This window comes from Mus caroli, chromosome 6 (assembly GCF_900094665.2).
Source record: "Mus caroli chromosome 6, CAROLI_EIJ_v1.1, whole genome shotgun sequence".
NCBI classification, from domain to species: Eukaryota; Metazoa; Chordata; class Mammalia; order Rodentia; family Muridae; genus Mus; species Mus caroli.
The window spans coordinates 2710581-2717353 of record NC_034575.1 but is presented as its reverse complement, the minus strand read 5'-3'; the positions used below and the strand labels follow the sequence as shown (position 1 = coordinate 2717353).

Sequence of the window (6773 nt, the reverse complement as noted above, 5' to 3'; positions counted from 1 at the left end):
AAAAAAAAAAAAAAAAAAAAAAAAAAAAAAAAATCTAATCCAAGACCTCAGAAAAGCCATCGTGTTAAATGTCACAAAAGATTTTCTCCTTAATATTTAGTGCCTGGCTGGAGAGGATTCACTGCCGTGGAATTTAATTTTAAATTGTTTTCCAGTAAACTCAACAGCTCCAACAGTATGAAATTTTGGGAGGTGGCAAAGTGGCTTCAGAGATGTGAGAGTTTTTAAATCCATGTATCAAAGGCTACCTATAACAGTCCCGGGGATTTATCACACTCTCTGCCCCAATTGTTGCTAAAAGCTCTCAACCAGGCTTCCCTGTGTAAGAAAATTCATCTTGGAATTTTTGTCCTCTTTGCTTGCCTGAGACCTCAAAATATCGAGCCTCATATGCCTAGAAACTGCTCAAACATTCCTTTCTAGGGGTTGTCATTAAATCCCTGTTTTCTGGATACAGACGCTGAGGGTGCAGCCACTGGTCAGGGTCACCCAGTGAGTTGGTGCCAGAGCTGGGAAGACAACCCAGACTTTCTGACTCCCTGGCCTGTCCCCTGACCAGCAAGCCACATGCTCTTGACCAGTATGAAACAAGCTGTCTGTCTCTGTGTACCCTCAGCGCTGAGGGAAAGAAATGTCAACGTATCCATGTCTCCCCCCCACCCCCCCTCCAACCTTAGTACGTTGTTTATTTCGCCAGCCAACAGGCAAGTTTCTCTAGACCATTCTTCATACTTGGAAGAAAAAGAAAAAAAAAAAGCTTAAATTTAAGGAAAAATTAATTCGTTAAGGAAAGGCTATTTTAATTTGGAAGAGGAAGAAAGCCACTTCTCCCCCGTCGTATCACATTGTGTAACACATGGGTGGTGTAGCCACAGAGCAAACCGCTTCCTGTGCTCTGCCGATGGCAGGCTGTTTTGCCAGCTTTTCCATGTGGCCTTGCACCGGGGTCAGGCCTCCCGCGGTTCCTGGTGAGAGAAGGTTCCCTGAACAAGCCAGGCCTTGACGTGGCCACCCCACCAGCTCTTTTGTATCTTCCTTGACCACAAGAAACCCAGTTCGGCTAACGATGCCCCACAGGCCACTCAAGATGGAGTCAGAGGTCCAGCAAGATCCAGACTGAGTCCAGGACAACTTTACTAAGGACAGAGGATAGCAGTACAGCCCACCCTTGCCAGTGATCACAACAGGGGAGTCAGGGTTATCACCTTGAGCAGTGGGTTGGGCTGGTGGGGAAATAGTCACACTTGCGCTCTGAGCTATGAAGTTCCTCCTCCGTATTTTATACCTGCCGTGTTTGAGCAGAAGGCTTTTTTCTCCAAAAGAGCTGATTTGTCTGATCCAAGAGCCTGTTGCCATCTTAGAGACAACTTCCAAACCCCGGGCTTGGCTTTTAAGCAGCTGCTTCTGTCTTTCCTCTCTCTGTTGGCAGTTGGTCACATCCAAGTGACACGGGACCTAGATCCTGTGAGCAGGCTATCTAGCCACTACAGGGGGTTGAGAAGAAAATAGACTATTACCGCAGCACCTTTCCTCTGTACCCTGGCTTTGTTAAGCCTCTCAGCCCAGACCAACCTGCCCTCATCAAAGTCATCTAGAAATTTCACACAGCCTCGCAGTCAGTGCTCTCTCTGAGCCTCCCAAATGCTAGTCTCTCCTCATGAAAGACTCTAAACCCATCCCTCTGACATTTCAGAACCAAGCCTTCAATGACTCATGGGTGGTCACACATCAGTTTTCTTACAGTTCTTAAAATTACAATGAAAAAAGAAAACAAACAAACAAAGAAAAAACCCACTTATCCTTCTAGTCTCACACGTGGGTTTTTCTGGGTTGTTCTTTCCTCTGGCTCCCCCACCTGCACACACCATCAAGGGCCATGTTCCCGGCAGAAGAAACATTTGCTCAGTGTGTCTGTGGGCACTCTGTCCTTCCCATAAAATTAAAAATTTTTAAAAAAATAAAAAATACAACTTTATAGCCCCGAGAGGGTGGGTTTTGTTTTGGTTTGCTTTGTTTGTATTTTTAAGTTTCTCTTGCATCTGTCAGGGTGATCTGGAGATGGAGGAACCTGCTGTCAGCCCCTGACCTGGCAGAGAACTGTCCTAGAAGTTCTGGTCATACCTGGCACAGATCTGTTTGCCTCCCCAAGTAGATTGACCGGGCCATCTTTCATTCACACAGTAAATAAACTTCGAAGGCAGAAATTTCATTCCAAACAATCTCTCCAAATCAGAGATTTGGAGGGGGCTGGAGAAAATGAGTTAGCAGCTTAGAGCTCTCTTCCAAAGAACCCAGGTTCTATCCCCAGCACCCATGGCAGATCACAACTATCTGTAACTCCAGTTCTAGGGCCTCTGATGCCCTCTTCTGGCCTCTGCAGGAACTGCATCCATGTGTGCACAGATATAGTCAGGTTAGATGTCCTTAACCTCTCACTAGCCCTGACTTTAACTTACAGGTAGGGCCAGAGACGTGGAACCTCAGGCAGAGGTCAGGATGAGCAAGGGAATGATAGAGAAAGAAGAACACGTGTGGGTGTGGCAGGGTAGGCATATGTGCACCATGAGTGTGCAGGAGCCCTCAGAGTCAGGAGTGTCAGATCTGCTGGAACTGGAGTTATAGACAGTTGAGAGCCACCAACCACATAAAGAACCAAAACCTGGGTCCTCCTCCTCCACAGCACCGTGTTCTTAACCACTAACCATCTACGCAGCATCAGTTGATACCTTTTCCATTCCCCATGGACGTGGTAAAATCCTCTTTGTAGAAAAAAAAAAAAAATCTGGTAAGAAAAAAGTATGTGGAAAGCGACAAGTTTGGGTTTTTTCATTTTGTTCGTTTGTTTGATTGATTGATTGCTTTCATTTTAAAAACATCTAGAAGGACTGGAGAGATGACCCTGTGCATACTTGGGTCTGTGATCCACCACAGCCTCCGACTGCCCAAAGAAATCAGCCTGCTTGTGAAAAAGGAACAGAGACAGGAATAGGAGCTTAAAACCATTCTCACTTATTAAAATGTGTTTGGATAAACTTCCATATATGTCAGGCAAATAGACTTTTCTGCTTTATTCTAAAAATAGGATTTAAAGATCTGAGAGTCGTGTAATGGGGAAGATTTCTGTTGTTCTTTTCCCCACGAGAAAGGCGTGTTCACAGTATGGATCACCGCTGGGAAGAGTGTGTGAGGAGAGACCGGGAACAATGTGACATCTGCATAGTCAAGGCACAGATTGGATTAGAACTTAGAAGCTGAGTTCTTTTTCTGAGGTAAGATTTATTTTTTAATTTAATTATTTCAGACAAGATATACATACTATAGTATCCAACAGTCATTTGGAGTGTACATTAAACGGTATTGTGCACACAAATAATGCCATGCCGCCATTGCTGCTATTACATCCTAACCTTTTCATTAATACAATAAAAACTATACATAAACTCTGAGTCTTTTCCTGCTGCACCCCGGACGCCTGTCTTCCGTTCCTTCCTCGTTCACCCAGACAGCTTTTGCCCCCTTTGTATCTGGCCTATTTCATTAAGTATGATCTTCCTTGGGTCCATTTAGGTTGTTGTAGACACAAAACTTTCATGCCAAGAGAGCCAAACCTTTCCATGCAAAGAATATATTGACCCATGTCCTTTGCATGTGTGGCTTTGCCTCCGCTCTGTCAAGTCTGCAGAGGGAAGAACGCTGTCTTTGATCTCATCTGACATCGGTTAACACCGTCTCCTTCTCAGCACATGGAATCCCTTCCCTATTGCCTGAGAAGCCCAGAAGGTTCTGGATTTTGTTGTGAATTTTCTTTCAGATCATCTGGTATTATGAATTCAGAAACTTCTGTTTCAAAAACCAAAGATGAAAACTCTGGGGCATTGTGGTCAACTCCGGAAGGTCCTCCCTCACCCCTTTGACCCTCCTTGGCCTAAATTGGTTGTAATTTTCCTTTACTCAGATCAGGGAGGGAAGCGATGTGGGGTGATGGGCATTTACTGTTCCACACACACTTCTGATCCCTGCCCACTCTGGCAGCTTTGGTCAGTGCCTCCCTATCCTGTCAGGCCCAAGCCATTTCACAGCAAACATTTCGTTAAGTCCTAAAATGAGATGTATAGTCAATATACACTATTAATTTCCTTAGGTCAAGCTAATTTCTAAGGAAATATATGAATTCAAGCTGGCAAGATAGCTCAGAGGATGAAGGCATTTACCCTACCCTGATGACCTGAGATAGAGTCCTAGAACCTATGTGGTAGGAAGTGAGATCTGAATCTCACAAGCTGACCTCTAATCTCCATATGTGTTGGTGGCATGTGCATGCACCCACACACATGTGCATATGCAAACATGCACAAGCAAAAATCATAGTAGTAATACAATGTGATTTAAGTAAGTTTTGAAAAGTAATATACTCTAGAGGATCTGGGGACTGAGTTTGGATCTGCAGCCTCTACATAAAAAGCCAACCATGTCATTACCCACCTATCATCCCAGAGCTGAGGATATGGGAATCACAGGATCCCCAGGGCTTACTGGCCAACGAGCCTTGCTGAATCAGTGAGCTTCAGGCTCAGCAACAGACCATGTCTCAAAATGAAAATGGAGCGTGACAGAGTTAGATACCCAATATCAAACTCTAGCTTCAACACACACACTCACACCTGTGGATACACAAATATATATATATATATATATATGTGTGTGTGTGTGTGTGTGTGTGTGTGTATAAACTATATATATCCAGCCTATGCTTACACTTCAAGAAAAACATGAATTAGAAATACAAAGAAAATGGTTGGTATAAATGGTATGTATCCCAGTAGGAAAACACTTGGGAAGACAGACATAGATAGGTATAGGTAGTGGAATAGCCAGATCCATATGTAAATATGAGATTTGTGCTTTGACTCATCAGCTGGAACACAAACTAAGATGAGTATAAGCCATGTTCACAACAAAGGATTTCTAGCAGTGTTGTAACATAACAATAGAAACAGTACAAACAGCTTTTTAAAGCTCTGGGTGGGCATGGCGGCACATGCCCACAATTCTAAAACTCAGAGAATTGTGGGTTTAAATTCACCCTGGGCTACATGAAAGTAAACAAATAGGTAAATAAATAAATAAAATTAAAGAAATCTCCAAACAATAACAACAGTCCTGAAGAACACTAACCTGCAAAGCCCTATACCTAGGATGCTTAGGCTCTATTAAAGCTATACAGTAAGCTCCTGTTTGCATGTAAGATGGAGTTAGATTTGTGGTTTGAATAATTATATGTAGGTTTTGCCGAATTTGTAACTACAGCTGGCACAGATCAATGTTTCATTCCAAAGTTTAGTCCCAAATTTGCATACTATTGGTATCTTGACACCTGACTAGGAAGGGCCGGTGATGTCCTCTGTCGGAGGACAAACTCACAGTTTTTCAAAAATTACCTGTGATGGAAATATAACAGTCTACTCATTTAACATCTATGTTTTTAAATTCTGTGCGTATGTGTGTATCTGTGTGCGAGCACATGCACGTGTGAGCGCAGGTGCTGCTGGAGGTCAGAAGGGAACACTGGGTCACCTGCAGCTGCAGCTGCAGACAGTTTTGATCCAACCAATGTGGAACCTACGAGATAAACTCAGATTTCTCTCCAAAAACAATAAGGACCCCGAACCACTAAGTCATCACTCTGGCCCCAGCGTAGTCGTTTGAGAGATGGGGAAGCAAATCACAGAGTTTTCAAAGGTGTTGGCATGTCCCATTCCCAGCATGGGGGCGGGGGAGGAGAGAGAGAGCAAATGAGTAAGCAAAGCTCCTTCAATAAAAGATTCAAGCTTTGAGGTCCTCTTTGTATCCCTGTCTATGCTGTGGCCCTGTGATGCTGTCCTCCCCTTTTCTCTTGTAGTGACCCGTCTGTTGCCTCCATGTTGGAAAGGACATAATTTTACTGAGGCATGGTGGAAGCTTAGGAGCTGAACATGCAAATTATGTCATTACAGCTTCAAAGGGGGGCCAAACTCTCTTCTATTTCATTTTCCTCTTTAAAGTTTACCCTTAATTGCAGCCTGTAGACCAAGCTGCATGTCTTGGCATAACTCCCATGCTTTTTTTTTTTTTTTTTTTTTAAGTTAAGGAATTCTTTCCTGCTTGTGTGTCCAGTCCACTTTCAACCTGGTCCCAGGCCAATACTGCTCTCTTTAAGTTTCCTGCCTTCTGAATGCCCCCATGGTCACCTGCAAGGTGACACCATCACCTCCTCTGCAGCACTCCTTGAACAACAGCTGTCTCACCACAGCTCAAAAAAGTCATCTAGAGTCTGGAGAGTGCTTGTGTAGCATACGAGAAACCCCAGGTAAGGGATCCATCCCATAATCAGCCACCAAACGCAGACACTATTGCATACACCAGCAAGACTTTGCTGAAAGTGCCCTGATATAGCTGTCTCTTGTGAGGCTATGCCAGTGCCTGGCAAACACAGAAGTGGATGCTCACAGTCAGCTATTGGATGGAACACAGGGTGCCCAATGGAGGAGCTAGAGAAAGTACCCAAGGAGCTAAAGGGGTCTGCAACCCTATAGGTGAAACAACAATATGAACTAACCAGTACGCCCAGAGCTCATGTCTCTAGCTGCATATGTAGCAGAAGATGGCCTAGTCAGCCATCACGGGAAAGAGAGGCCCCTTGGTCTTGCAATCTTTATATGCCTAGGTACAGGGGAACATCAGGGCCAAGAAGTGGGAGTGGGTGAGTAGGGGAGCAGGGCAGAGGGAGGGTATAG

The 6773-nt window shown here is 44.3% G+C and overlaps 1 long non-coding RNA gene across 1 annotated transcript in view; it reads right to left on the bottom strand.

The window, feature by feature from the left end:
* Positions 1-779: 779 nt before the first annotated feature.
* The window catches only part of LOC110295921, a 29748-nt gene continuing 23754 nt past the window's right edge, over positions 780-6773 (bottom strand). Inside the window, exons 2-3 of the long non-coding RNA XR_002378138.1 lie at positions 1206-1484; positions 780-965 (exon numbers count right to left, since the gene is read on the bottom strand). This is a non-coding gene — a long non-coding RNA (uncharacterized LOC110295921). The remainder of the gene's footprint in view (positions 966-1205; positions 1485-6773) is intronic.